Consider the following 14,329-nt stretch of genomic DNA (forward strand, 5'->3'; position numbering starts at 1 on the left):
TGGAACAAGACAGAGAGATTTTCCCTGGTGTTTTGCAGTTCACACCTAGCTCCCATAAAGCAACCCAAAACTACAAATAATGTAAGAGTAAAACCTCCAACCTAAGCAGTAAAGGTGGAGCCTGGAAGCAGGTATAGGGTGGGGCAACATGAAAGACCATCTGCAGGGAGGTCTGAGTGAGAATTCACTCTTTGACACAGAGTTCAGGGAAGGGTAGGAGCCCATCAGAAGTGTGTCCAAGCAGTGAGTTGTGTCCAGGTAGCATGCAGGAGAGGTGAGCTCAGGAGAGTACTGGGCTCAAGAAGGAGGGCTGTGTGCCAGGGACCCCACATGAATTAAAGCCCCAAAAGAGAAACAAAAGATGACCATCTGGCTGTTGCCAGGGTGGACAGAATACACCCATGCCTCAGTAACATGTAATCCTCTGGGAAGTTAAGACCCAACAGGGTGACCTCTGAACAGATTAAGATGAAATTTCTGCCACCTACCAGAATATGGGCTCATGAAAGATACCATGGTGTATCACAGACAAAAATAACATTCTTTGTACACCTGAATTCAAGGTTTGCAGTTACAAAACATGAGGTCAATTCTTCAGCAGCATGGGAGGGGCACACATGAGGGAGAGCATGAAGATATACTCATAACCCTCTAGGTGGCATGTGGGGGGAGGAGGTGTTCTTCCTCATTTACAAGTAGTCTCAATGGCATGCAGTATTAAAGTTTCAGGTCACAATAGTGCTAAACTTTAAAATGCTAAGTACTCAAGCAACCCTATTGTGCTCTGTGGGTAAGAAACCACATGAAATTTGAAGATGTATTTTTTTTAATATTTATTTATTTATGAGAGAATGCATGCACGTGCACAAGAATGAGCAGGGGAGGGGCAGAGAGATAAAAGGACAGAATCCCAAGCAGGCTCTGCACTGTCAGTACAGAGCCCCACTCGAGGCTCAATCTCACAAACTGTGAGATCATGATTTGAGCCAAAACCAAGAGTCAGAACCTTAAACGACTGAGCCACCTAGGTGCCCATGAAGTTGTATATTATCTTTTTGAACCTCAGAAGACTTACTAAAAATCCATAACTTGGGGTATTTTGATAACTTTGGAAAATCCTCAGCCAAGGTCACTCCAACTATTGCTCCTGCCCGAGTGTCTCTTATGTCCTTCCAAGGCTCCAATTACAGGACTCTTAGGTCTCCTCATGGCATCTCTATGCCTCTAAGACTCTACTCTTTTCCAAATTTTCCCTCATTTTTTCTCTCCATGCTTCATTCTGGAAGTTTTCTGCCAGTACCTAATATTTCCTTCATTTGTAACCATTCTACTGTCAGCTATCTCCACTGAGTTACTGTTACTATATTTTTAAATTTCTATATGTTCGTAAGTTACTATGCACTTTTTTATATTTTATTTTTTTTTGTTTTTTAAGTTTTTAAAGTTCATTTATTTTGGAGACACAGAGAGAGAGAGACTGGGGAAGGGGCAGAGAGAGAAGGAGACAGGCTTTCTGAAGCAGACTCCACCCTCCGAGCTGTCAGCACAGAGCCTGACTCAGGGCTTGAACTCATGAACTGCAAAATCATGACCTGAGCCAAAGTCAGATGCTTAACTGACTGAGCTACCCTGGAGGCCCTTTTTATTTTTTAATCTGTAATTTATTGTCAAATTGGTTTCCATACAACACCCAGTGCTTATCCCAACAGATGACCTCCTGAATACACATCAACCGCTCCCTCCCACCCCCCATCAACCCTCAGTTTGTTCTCAGTTTTCAAGAGTCTCTTATGTTTTGGCTCCCTCCATCTCTAACCTTTCTTTTTTTTTCCCTTCCACTCCCCTATGGTCTTCTGTTAAGTTTCTCAGGATCCACATAAGAGTGAAAACATATGGTATCCGACTTTCTCTGTATGCCTTATTTCACTTACCATAACACTCTCCAGTTCCATCCATGTTGCTACAAAAGGCCAGATTTCATTCTTTCTCATTGCCATGTTGTACTCCATTGTGTATATAAACCACAATGTCTTTATCCATTCATCAGTTGATGGACATTTAGGATCTTTCCACAATTTGGCTATTGTTGAAAGTGCTGCTATAAACATTGGGGTACAAGTGCCCCTATGCATCAGTACTCCTGTATCCCTAGGGTAAATTCCTAGCAGTGCTATTTCTAGGTCATAGAGTAGATCTAGTTTTAATCTTTTGAGGAACCTCCACACTGTTTTCCAGAGCGGCTTCACCAGTTTGCATTCCCACCAATAATGCAAAAGGGTTCCCGTTTCTGTACATCCTCACCAGCATCTATAGTCTCCTGATTTGTTCACTTTAGCCACCCTAACTGGCATGAGGTGGTATCTGAGTATGATTTTGATTTCTATTTCCCTGATGAGGAGTGACGTGGAGCATCTTTTTATGTGCCTATTGGCCATCTGGATGTCTTCTTTACAACAGTGTCTATTCATGTCTTCTGCCCATTTCTTCAGTGGATTATTGTGGAGTTTGGTGAGCTCTTTATAGATTTGGATACTAGCCCTTTGTCCGATATGTCATTTACAAATATCTTTTCCCATTCCGTTGGTTGCCTTTTAGTTTTGTTGGTTGTTTCCTTTGCAGTGCAGAAGCTTTTTATCTTCATGATGTCCCAATAGTTCATTTTTGCTTTTAATTCCCTTGCCTTTGGAGATGTGTCAAGTAAGAAATTGCTGCAGCTGAGGTCAGAGGGGTTTTTTCCTGCATTCTCATCTAGGGTTTGATGGTTTCCTGTCTCACATTCAGGTCCTTTATCCGTTTTGAGTTTATTTTTGTGAATGGTGTAGGAAAGTGGTTTAGTTTCATCCTTCTGCATGTCGCTGTCCAGTTCTACCAGCACCATTAAAGAGACTGTCTATTTTCCATTGAATATTCTTTCCTCCTTCGTCAAAGATTAGTTGGCCATATATCTGTGGGTCCAATTCTGGGGCCTGTATTCTATTCCATTGGTCTATGTGTCTGTTTTTGTGCCAATACCATGCTGTCTTGATGATTACAGCTTTGGAGTAGAGGCTAAAGTCTAGGGTTGTGATGCCTCCCGCTTTGGTCTTCTTCAAAATTACTTTGGGTATTAGGGGTCTTTTGTGGTTACATACAAATTTTAGGATTGCTTGTTCTAGCTTTGAGAAGAATGCTGGTGCAAGTTTGATTGGGATTGCATTGAATGTGGAGCTTGCTTTGGGTAGTATTGACATTTTGACAATATTTGTTCTTCCAATCCATGAGCATGGAATGTTTTTCCATTTCTTTGTATCTTTTTCAATTTCCTTCATAAGCTTTCTACAGTTTCTATCATACAGATCTTTTACATCTTTGGTTAGGTTTATTCCCAGGTACTTTATGCTTCTTGGTGCAATTGTGAATGGGATCAGTTCCTTTATTTGTCTTTCTGTTGCTTCATTATTGGTGTTTAAAAATGCAACTGATTTCTGTACACTGATTTTGTATCCTGCGACTTTGCTGAATTCATGTATCAGTTCTAGCAGACTTTTGGCCGAGTCTGTTGGGTTTTCCATGTAGAGTATCATGTCATCTGCAAAACGTGAAGGTTTGACTTCCTCTTTGCCAATTTTGATGGCTTTGCTTTCATTTTGTTGTCTGATTGTTGATGCTAGGCCTTCCAACACTATGTTAAACAACAGTGGTGTGGACATCCCTGTCGTATTCCTGATCTCAGGGGGAAAAAGCTCTCAGTTTTTCCCCATTAAGGATGACATTAGCTGTGGGCTTTTCACAAATGGTTTATGATGTTTAAGTATGTTCCTTCTATCCTGCCTTTCTTGAGGGTTTTTATTAAGAAAGGATGTTGTATTTTGTCAAATGCTTTTTCTGCATCTATTGAAAGGATCATATCTTTTCTTTTATTAATGTGATGTATCACATTGATTGATTTGTGAATATTGAACCAGCCCTGCCATCCGGGAATGAATCCCACTTGATCATGGTGAATAATTCTTTTTACATGCTGTTGAATTCGATTTGCTAGTATCTTATTGAGAATTTTTGCACCCATATTCATCAGGGACATTGGCCTGTAGTTCTCTTTTTTTTTTTTTGCTGGGCCTTTGTCTGGTTGGGAATCAAAGTAATGCTGGCTTCATAGTACAAGTCTGGAAGTTTTCCTTCCCTTTCTATTTTTTGGAACAGCTTGAGAAGGATAGGTATTATCTCTGCTTTAAACATCTGGTAGAACTCCCCTGGGAATGAATGGGTCAACCAGGCAATTAGAGAAGAAATTTAAAAATATATGGAAACAAACGAAAATGAAAATACAACAATCCAAACGCTTTGGGACGCAGCGAAGGCAGTCCTGAGAGGAAAATACATTGCAATCCAGGCCTATCTCAAGAAACAAGAAAAATCCCAAATACAAAATCTAACAGCACACCTAAAGGAAATAGAAGCAGAACAGCAAAGGCAATCTAAATCCAGCAGAAGAAGAGAAATAATAAAGATCAGAGCAGAAATAAACAATATAGAATCTAAAAAAACTGTAGAGCAGATCAACGAACCCAAGAGTTGGTGTTTTGAAAAAATAAACAGAATTGATAAACCTCTAGCCAGGCTTCTCAAAAAGAAAAGGGAGATGACCCAAATAGATAAAATCATGAATGAAAATGGAATTATTACAACCAATCCCTCAGAGATACAAACAATGATCAGGGAATACTATGAAAAATTATATGCCAACAAACTGGACAACCTGGAAGAAATGGACAAATTCCTAAACACCCACACGCTTCCCAAACCCAATCAGGAGGAAATAGAAAGCTTGAACAGACCCATAACCAGCGAAGAAATTGAATCGGTCATCAAAAATCTCCCAAAATAAGAGTCCAGGACCAGATGGCTTCCCAGTGGAGTTCTACCAGACGTTTAAAGCAGAGATAATACTTATCCTTCTCAAGCTGTTCCAAAAAATAGAAAGGGAAGGAAAACTTCCAGACTCATTCTATGAAGCCAGTATTACTTTGATTCCTACACTAGACAGAGACCCAGTAAAAAAAGAGAACTACAGGCCAATATCCCTGCTGAATATGGATGCAAAAATTCTCAATAAGATACTAGCAAATCGAATTCAACAGCATGTAAAAAGAATTATTCACCATGATCAAGTGGGATTCATTCCTGGGATGCAGGGCTGGTTCAACATTCGCAAATCAATCAACGTGATACATCACATTAATAAAAGAAAAGATAAAAACCATATGATCCTGTCAATCGATGCAGAAAAGGCATTTGACAAAATTCAGCAACCTTTCTTAATAAAAACCCTCGAGAAAGTCGGGATAGAAGGAACATACTTAAACATCATAAAGCCATTTATGAAAAGCCCACAGCTAACATCATCCTCAATGGGGAAAAACTGAGAGCTTTTTCCCTGAGATCAGGAACACGACAGGGATGTCCACTCTCACCGCTGTTGTTTAACATAATGTTGGAAGTTCTAGCAGCAGCAATCAGACAACAAAAGGAAATCAAAGGCATCAAAATTGGCAAAATGAAGTCAAGCTTTCACTTTTTGCAGATGACATGATATTATACGTGGAAAATCCGACAGACTACACCAAAAGTCTCCTAGAACTGATACATGAATTTAGCAAAGTTGCAGGATACAAAATCAATGTACAGAAATCAGTTGCATTCTTATACACTAATAATGAAGCAACAGAAAGACTAATAAAGAAACTGATCCCATTCACAATTGCACCAAGAAGCATAAAATACCTAGGAATAAATCTAACCAAAGATGTAAAAGATCTGTATGCTGAAAACTATAGAAAGCTTATGAAGGAAATTAAGAAGATATAAAGAAATGGAAAAACATTCCGTGCTCATGGATTGGAAGAATAAATATTGTCAAAATGTCAATACTACCCAAAGCTATCTACACATTCAATGCAATCCCAATCAAAATTGCACCAGCATTCTTCTTGAAACTAGAACAAGCAATCCTAAAATTCATATGGAACCACAAAAGGCCTTGAATAGCCAAAGTAAGTTTGAAGAAGAAGACCAAAGCAGGAGGCACCACAGTCCCAGACTTTAGTCTCTACTACAAAGCTGTAATCATCAAGACAGCATGGTATTGGCACAAAAACAGACATATAGACCAATGGAATAGAATAGAAACCCCAGAACTAGACCCACAAACGTATGGCCAACTAATCTTTGACAAAGCAGGAAAGAACATCCAATGGAAAAAAGACAGTCTCTTTAACAAATAGTGCTAGGAGAACTGGACAGCAACATGCAGAAGATTGAAACTAGACCACTTTATTACACCATTCACAAAAATAAACTCAAAATGGATAAAGGACCTGCATGTGAGACAGGAAACCATCAAAACCCTAGAGGAGAAAGCAGGAAAAGACCTCTCTGACCTCAGCTGCATGTGGCAGGCTGCCTTTCTTAAAAATAATAAATAAATACTTCCAAAAACCAAATCAGCCACCCCAGATGGCTTTACTAGCATATTCTATCAAAAATTTAAATTAGAGGGGACCCTGGGTGGGTCAGTTGGTTAAGCGTCCCACTTGGGCTCAGGTCATGTGTCTCTTACTTGACACATCCCCAAAGGCAAGGGAATTAAAAGCAAAAATGAACTACTGGGACCTTATGAAGATAAAAAGCTTCTGCACAGCAAAGGAAACAACCAACAAAACTAAAAGGCAACCAACGGAATGGGAAAAGATATTTGTAAATGACATATCGGACAAAGGGCTAGTATCCAAAATCTATGAAGAGCTCACCAAACTCCACACCTGAAAAACAAGTAACCCAGTGAAGAAATGGGCAGAAAACATGAATAGACACTTCTCTAAAGAAGACATCCAAATGGCCAACAGGCACATGAAAAGATGCTCAATGTCGCTCCTCATCAGGGAAATACAAATCAAAACCACACTCAGATATCACCTCACGCCAGTCAGAGTGGCCAAAATGAACAACTCAGGAGACTATAGATGCAGGAGAGGATGTGGAGAAACGGGAACCCTCTTGCACTGTTGGTGGGAATGCAAATTGGTGAAGCCACTCTGGAAAACAGTGTGGAGTTTCCTCAAAAAATTAAAAATAGACCTACCCTATGACCCAGCAATAGCACTGCTAGGAATTTACCCAAGGGATACAGGAGTGCTGATGCATAGGGGCACTTGTACCCTAGTGTTTATAACAGCACTCTCAACAATAGCCAAATTGTGGAAAGATCCTAAATGTCCATCAACTGATGAATGGATAAAGAAATTGTGGTTTATATACACAATGGAGTACTACATGGCAATGAGAAAGAATGAAATATGGCCTTTGTAGCAACATGGATGGAACCGGACAGTGTTATGCTGAGTGAAATAAGCCATACAGAGAAAGACAGATACCACATATTTTCACTCTTATGTGGATCCTGAGAAGCTTAACAGAAACCCATGGGGGAGGGGAAGGAAGAAAAAAAAAAAAAAAAAAGAAGGTTAGAGTGGGAGAGAGCCAAAGCATAAGAGACTCTTAAAAACTGAGAACAAACTGAGGGTTGATGGAGGGTGGGAGGGAGGGGAGGGTGGGTGATGGGTATTGAGGAGGGCACCTTTTGGGATGAGCACTGGGTGTTGTATGGAAACCAATTTGACAATAAATTTCATATATTGAAAATAAATAAATAAATAAATAAATAAATAAACAATAAAAGGATTAATAAAGCAAGCCTTTGAACACCTCTACACAAAGAAATTAATCAACTTAGATGAATTGAACCAATTCCTTAAAAATCATGAAGTATAACAAGTTCTCCAATATCAAATTGATAATAATAACCCTATAACTATCAAAAAAAACCCTTGAATCTGTATTTTAAAAACTTCCAAAAGGTGTAAGGGTAACCTGGTTGCATTATCTGTCACTCTACTGATCACCAGGGTTGATTCAGCTGATCTGACTTGGCTGGCTGGGTGGATCCCCTTCCTCCCTTGCTGCTCCATGTGCACCCTCCCCACGCTGCACGTGCAATCAAAGAGGACCACCTTCCCCACTAGAGGAGAGCCATTCCTCAGTCAAGGGTATACAAATGGCTGTACTGGAACCTCCAAACAAGCTCTTGAGGTCCATGTGCAGCACAGTACAGGGCAGTCAAATTTCCAGGACTCCAGACAATTCCAAATGAGATGCTGCATGTGGCAGGCTGCCTTTCTTAAAAATAATAAATAAATACTTCCAAAAACCAAATCAGCCACCCCAGATGGCTTTACTAGCATATTCTATCAAAAATTTAAATTAGAGGGGACCCTGGGTGGGTCAGTTGGTTAAGCATCCCACTTGGGCTCAGGTCATGATACCTGCGGTTTGTTGAGTTCCAGCCCCGCGTCAGGCTCTGTGCTGACAGCTCAGAGCCTGGAGCCTGCTTCAGATTCTGTTCCTTCCCCTCTGTCTGCCCCTCCCATACTCATGCTTTGTCTCTCTCTGTCTCTCAATAATAAATAAACGTTAAAAAAACTTTAAAATTTTTTTTAAATTAGAAATAACACCAATTCTACACAGTACCATCCAGAAAATAAAAGAGGAGACAACCCTTCCCAACTCATTTATGAGGCCAGCATTACGCTAATAACAAAACCAGCCAGTGACAATATAAGACAAAAACACTAAGATCAATATCCCTCAAGAATATAGATGCAAACTTCCTCAACAAAATATTAGCAAATCAAATATAACAATATATAAGAATAATACGCTATGAGGTAGGTTTAGGCCAATTCAATGTAAGGCCGATTCAACATTCAAAAATCAATCAATGATTGATCATAACAACAGACTAGAGAAGAAAAACTACAAGATCACAACAATGGATGAAGAAAAAGCATGTCAAAACTTCAACATCCCAGGGAAGTAGGTGGGGGCATAAGTGAAATAGGTGAAAGGGGTTAAGAATACACCTATGATGATGAGCACTGAGTAATGTATAGAATTGTCGAATCACTATATTGTACCCCTGAAATTAATGTAACACCGTATATTAACGCTGTTAATAACACTGGAATTAAAAAAAAATAAAATAAACTGGGCACTTGGGTGGCTCAGTTGGTTAAGCGTCCAACTTCGGTTCAAGTCATGATCTCATAGTTCATAAGTTCGAGCCCTGCATCAGGCTCTCTGCTGTCAGCACAGAGCCTGCTTTGGATCTTCTGTCACCCTTTCTCTCTGATTCTCTCTCTCAAAAATAACTAAACTTAATAAATAAATAAATAAATAAATAGCCACAAAACCAAAAACCAAAACCAACCAAAAAAACAGTACACTTATCTTCATGAGCACTGAGAAATGTATAAAATTATTGAATAATTATATTGTACACCTAAAATTAATAAAGCACTGTGTACTGATCATACTTGAATAAAGAAAGTTCATGCCAAAAATTAAAAAAAAAATTTAACATCTATTCTTGATAAAAACTCTCAGCAAACTGAATAGAAGGGAACTTCCTTAAGCTGATAAAGAGCATCTACAAGCCTACAGCCAACATTGTACTTAATAGCGCCAACACTGAATGTTTTCTCTGAAAGACTGGGAACAAAGCAAGGATGTCCAGTCTCATCCCATCTGTTCAGCATCATACTGGAAGTCCTAGTCAGTGCAATGAAGAAAAAGGCAACAAATGGCACACAGACTGGAAAGGAAGAAATAAAACGTCCTATTCACAGATGACATGTCTATGCAAAAAATATCCCAAGACATCTACGTTAAAAATCTCCTCAAACTAGGGGCATCTGGGTAGCTCAGTCAGTTAAGTGTCCAACTCTTGATTTCAGCTCAGGTCATGCTCTCACAGTTCGTGAGTTCAAGCCCCACATTCGGCTCTGTGTGCTTCACAGCGCAGAGCCTGCCTGGGTTTCTCTCTCTCACTCTCTCTGCCCCTCCTCTGCTCTCTCTCTCTCTCAAAATAAATAAACATTACAAAAAAAAAAAAAACCTCCTCAAACTTATAAATGAGTTTGGCAAAATCAAAGAATACAAGGTCAACATAAAAAAATCAATCATATTTCTGTGGACTTAAAACTGAAATTTATAAAACAATATTGTTTATTTTTCTGCAAAAAAAGTGGCTACTTAAATATAATCCTAACAAAATCTGCAGATTTGCATGCTGAAAACTACAAAACGTAAATGAAAGAAATCAAAGAAAATCTAAATAAATGGAGACGCATACTGTTTTTATGAATTAGAAAACTCAATATAATTGTCAATTCTCAAACTGAGCCACAGATTTAACCTAATTCCAACAGAAATCTCAGCAGAATTGATATAGACAAGTGAGTTTTAAAATGCATACAGAAAGGCAGGGGCACCTTTGTGGCTCAGTCTGTTAAGCATCTGACTTCGGCTCAGGTCATGATCTCAATCAGGTCATGAGATCGAGCCCTGCATTGGGCTCTGTGCTGACAGCTCAGAGCCTGAAGCCTGCTTTGGATTCTTGTCTCCCTCTCTCTATGCCCCACCCCTGCTTGTGCTCTGTCACTCTCTTCTCTCAAAAATGAATAAACGTTAAAAAAATTTTTTTTAATAAAACACATACAGAAAGGCAAAGGAACTAGAATACCCAAGAGTATTTCAACAAAAAAGGAATGAAGCTGGAGGATTCATATTACCTACTTCTAAGACTTGGTTTAAAGCTCTCATATCAAGGCAGTGTGGTTTGGTGAATGGATAAACAAATACATATCGTCAGTGGAAGAGAATCCAAAGAATCCACTATCAGATTCACAAATACAGCCATTTGATCTTTGACAAAGTTGCAAAAGAATTCAATAGAGTAAGAATAGTCTCTGCAACAAATGGTACTGGAACACTCAAACATCCACATGCAAAGAGGAAAAAAAAACCTCAGCATAAACCTTATACCTAGTACCAAACTTAACTCAAAATTTATCACCACTCTAAACATAAAACGTAAAAGGATAGCACTTTTGGAAGAAAACACAGCAGGATATCTTTATGCCTGGAGTGAGGTGACTTTTTAAATAAGACACTAAAAGTAAAATCTATACAAGATACATCGATAAATTGGATTTCAACAAAATTAAAACTTTTTGCTGTATCAAAGGCACTGCACAGAGAATGAAAAGACAAGCCACAAACTGTGAGGAAATCGTTGCCAACCACATATCCCACAAAAAGTCTGCATAGATGATATATAAAGAGCTATTAAAAACTGAACAGTTAGAGACAAGGCCTGCATGGTGGCTGAGAGCCCTGGAATGGATAATGAGACACCGAATGTTTCCTTTTGACTCTTCCCTTTCAACTCTGGAATGAGAGACTTTTAATACCCAGATTAATGGGGGACATGCAGATTTAGGGTCCTGGGGAGCCTTTTCCCCGTCTCCCAACGCATGCCAAGGGCAGCCTTCTTGGGGCCCTTGTGGCCAGCCAAGATGGTTGTCCCCCCAGGTGAAGTCTGTGTGAGGGTGGTCCTGGAGTTGCACATATGGAGTGCATCCTGGGGCTTCCAGCGCTAACCCAAGTGAGGTGAAGCCACTCTGGTCCTGAATACAGGGATCCACAGATCAACATGTATCAAAGCTGACCCAGCAACAAAAACAAGCTCTGTGTAGGAAGACCCAATGATCCGTAAATTCACCAACATGATGATGAAAGGCGGAAACGAAGTACTGGCCAGACCCCTCATGATGCACACTCTGGAAACTGTGAAAAGGAAGCAGTTTGAGAAGTACCATGCTGCTTCTGCAGAGGAACTGGCAACCATCAAACATAACCCTTATGCCATCTTCCACCAAGCACTGAAAAAACTGAGCCTGGATGGGCTGGTGATTGAGCTGGTATCCATCCTCAGAGGTGGCCATTTCTACTAGGTCCCTTTGCTAGTAGCCGACAGGTGTCGTTGCTTCCTGGCCACGAAGTAGATGATTCCTGAGTGCAGGGAGGAGCAGCACTGGCAGATGCTGATGCCAGAGAAGTTGTCACATGAGCTGCTGGAAGCTTTTCACAACCAGGACCCTGTGATCAAGAAGAAGCATGACATGCACAAGATGGCTGAGGCCAGCCGAGCCCTGGCTCACTACCACTGGTGACAGAGGGAAGATGGAGGCTCTAGGAGGAGCCCAGAGCTCTCTGCTGCAAGAAATAATGGGAGCCACTGTCATGGTGAAAAACAGTTGTGGGTTAAGAATGTAGTTCCTTTTTAAAGGCAGGCAGTCCTCATAAGGATGAAACAACATATTTATATTGCCTGTTAGTCCTTTCTTTGGGAGCTAGAACTTGCTCTTCCTGTCCCATCTCCTTACAAAAAGGGAACATGTCAATTTCGATTTCCCTCAGGAACTCTAGGGCCCATCCAACCTCCCTTCCCTCAATTCAGGGTACAACTTAGGATGATACCAAAGGAAGCAGTTTTATTATTAGAAAAGGCTTATTAGAAAATTCTCACCCTGGACTGGTATAATAGCATGTGATGCAGTACCCCCATTTACTAAAATTGACTGGAAATATAAAAAATAAATAATAAAATAAAATAAAATAAAATAAAATAAAATAAAATAAAATAAAATATAAAACCCAATTTAAAAAAAAAACCTTGCACAACACTAGAACTGACCACACTTCCAAAGAAAATATACAAATGGAAATAAGCTTATGAAAAGATGTTCACCATCATTCACCAATAAGGAAATGAATATTAAAACTGTAATGAGATACCACTACATGTCTATTAGGATAGCTGACATTAAAATTTTTAAGAAATTCCAATACCAAGAACTGGCAAGGAAAACAAATTAAATTCTCATACAGTACTTCTGGAAATGCAAAATGGCAAAATCACTCTGGAAAAAAAGCAGTTCCAAATTAAACAAATACTCAGCAACCCCGCACACTATTATTTACCCTAGGAAAAGTGAAAACACATTCACACAATTCTGTATACAAATGCCTGTAGCAGCTGCATTCACAACTGTCAAAAACTGGAAACTACCCTAATGTCCTCCAACTGTTTAATGGATTGACATCCATCCTCACCTGGAATGCTACTCATCAATAAAAGGAAGAAATTGTTAATACAAACAACACCACAGATAAATACTGAGAGAAGGAAACCAGTCTGGAAAGGTTACATGCTGTAAGAGTCCATTGATATTACATTCTGGAGAAGGTAAAATTACAAGGTCAGCAAACAGGTAGGCAGGAGTTAGGACTTACAACTGGGCAGCAAGAGTATTTTTTGGATAATGCAACTATTCTGTATTCTTACTGTTGTTACAATTACAAATCTATATGTGTGTTCAAAGTCTCAGAACTGTACACACACACACACACACACACACACACACACACGTCAATTTTAGCATATGCATTTTTTTTTAAAAAGGGAGGGAGGTCATTTTCCAGAAACTTCCACCTTTAGCCCTGTAACAGAAACTTCTCTGAAGGCAAGGGAACACCAAGGTTGGGCTGCTGTCTTAGAATGGAAAAAACAGAATAAAACATGTATTGAATTTCAGTTACTTATTCTGCTGCAGACTTATAAATTCTAGGGCATTTATACCTAGTTTTATTGAACAAAATAATTTCAGGTTACCTTTGAGGGCCTGGGGTCATTCACTTCTCAAAGGGTCTCAACCTCACTCCCATCTGAGCAGCAACAGTGTGGAATGCTGGTGTGAGAAGCTGGAATCTCCCTCCCATCCCACAGCAGCAGCTTACACCTCCACCAAATGGAGGTAGGTGAGTCACCTCCTCCTGGGAGGCCACCAGAAGAAGAGGGGAGATGTGGGTGCAGACAGATCTCAAGAGAGATAAACAGGCACCGAGGACTAGTAACCTAGATTTCTCTTTGAAGTAAAAGGCGAGTGCTTGGCACTAGAGCAAGCAGGGAGGCTTGCCGAGCAGACTCTTTCCTGAATGTTGTTGGGCAACTCACATCCGGGAATGTGAGCTCACACCTTTATCATTTGAGAAATGTTATCACTAGCCACAGAACCACTCAGAGCTTTATCAGTTAGCCAGGTGGAGCATCTGATTCTCCACCAAATGCTAGAAATTCCAGAAGAGAATTCACATGAACACTCTTTTTTTTTTTTCTAAAATGTCTGAGAACCTGAGATAGCGGATGTTACTTGCATGTTACTGTGAAAGCACCATGTTCATGCATTATTAGCAAGGACAGACTGGGAGGTCAGCAGAAGGCACATGCTGCTGCTTGCTTCAGCATTCTCACTCCAGCAAGAACAATGTCCTCAAGAGACCCAGGGAAGGAAGCTGATGACCTAAGAGCAGAATCTTGCTTTTCATTAAA

At 39.9% G+C, this 14,329-nt stretch overlaps 1 protein-coding gene and 1 pseudogene across 7 annotated transcripts in view; one reads left to right on the top strand and one right to left on the bottom strand.

Annotated features, from left to right (window-relative positions):
- The window catches only part of NINL (ninein like), a 193,973-nt gene that overhangs the window by 142,607 nt on the left and 37,037 nt on the right, over positions 1-14,329 (bottom strand). The gene's annotated exons all lie outside the window — the stretch shown is intronic.
- Positions 11,507-12,110, top strand: LOC128773403 (28S ribosomal protein S7, mitochondrial-like; annotated as a pseudogene).

Source organism: Panthera pardus, unplaced genomic scaffold (assembly GCF_024362965.1).
Source record: "Panthera pardus isolate Hobbes unplaced genomic scaffold, ASM2436296v1 HiC_scaffold_25, whole genome shotgun sequence".
NCBI classification, from domain to species: domain Eukaryota; kingdom Metazoa; phylum Chordata; class Mammalia; order Carnivora; family Felidae; genus Panthera; species Panthera pardus.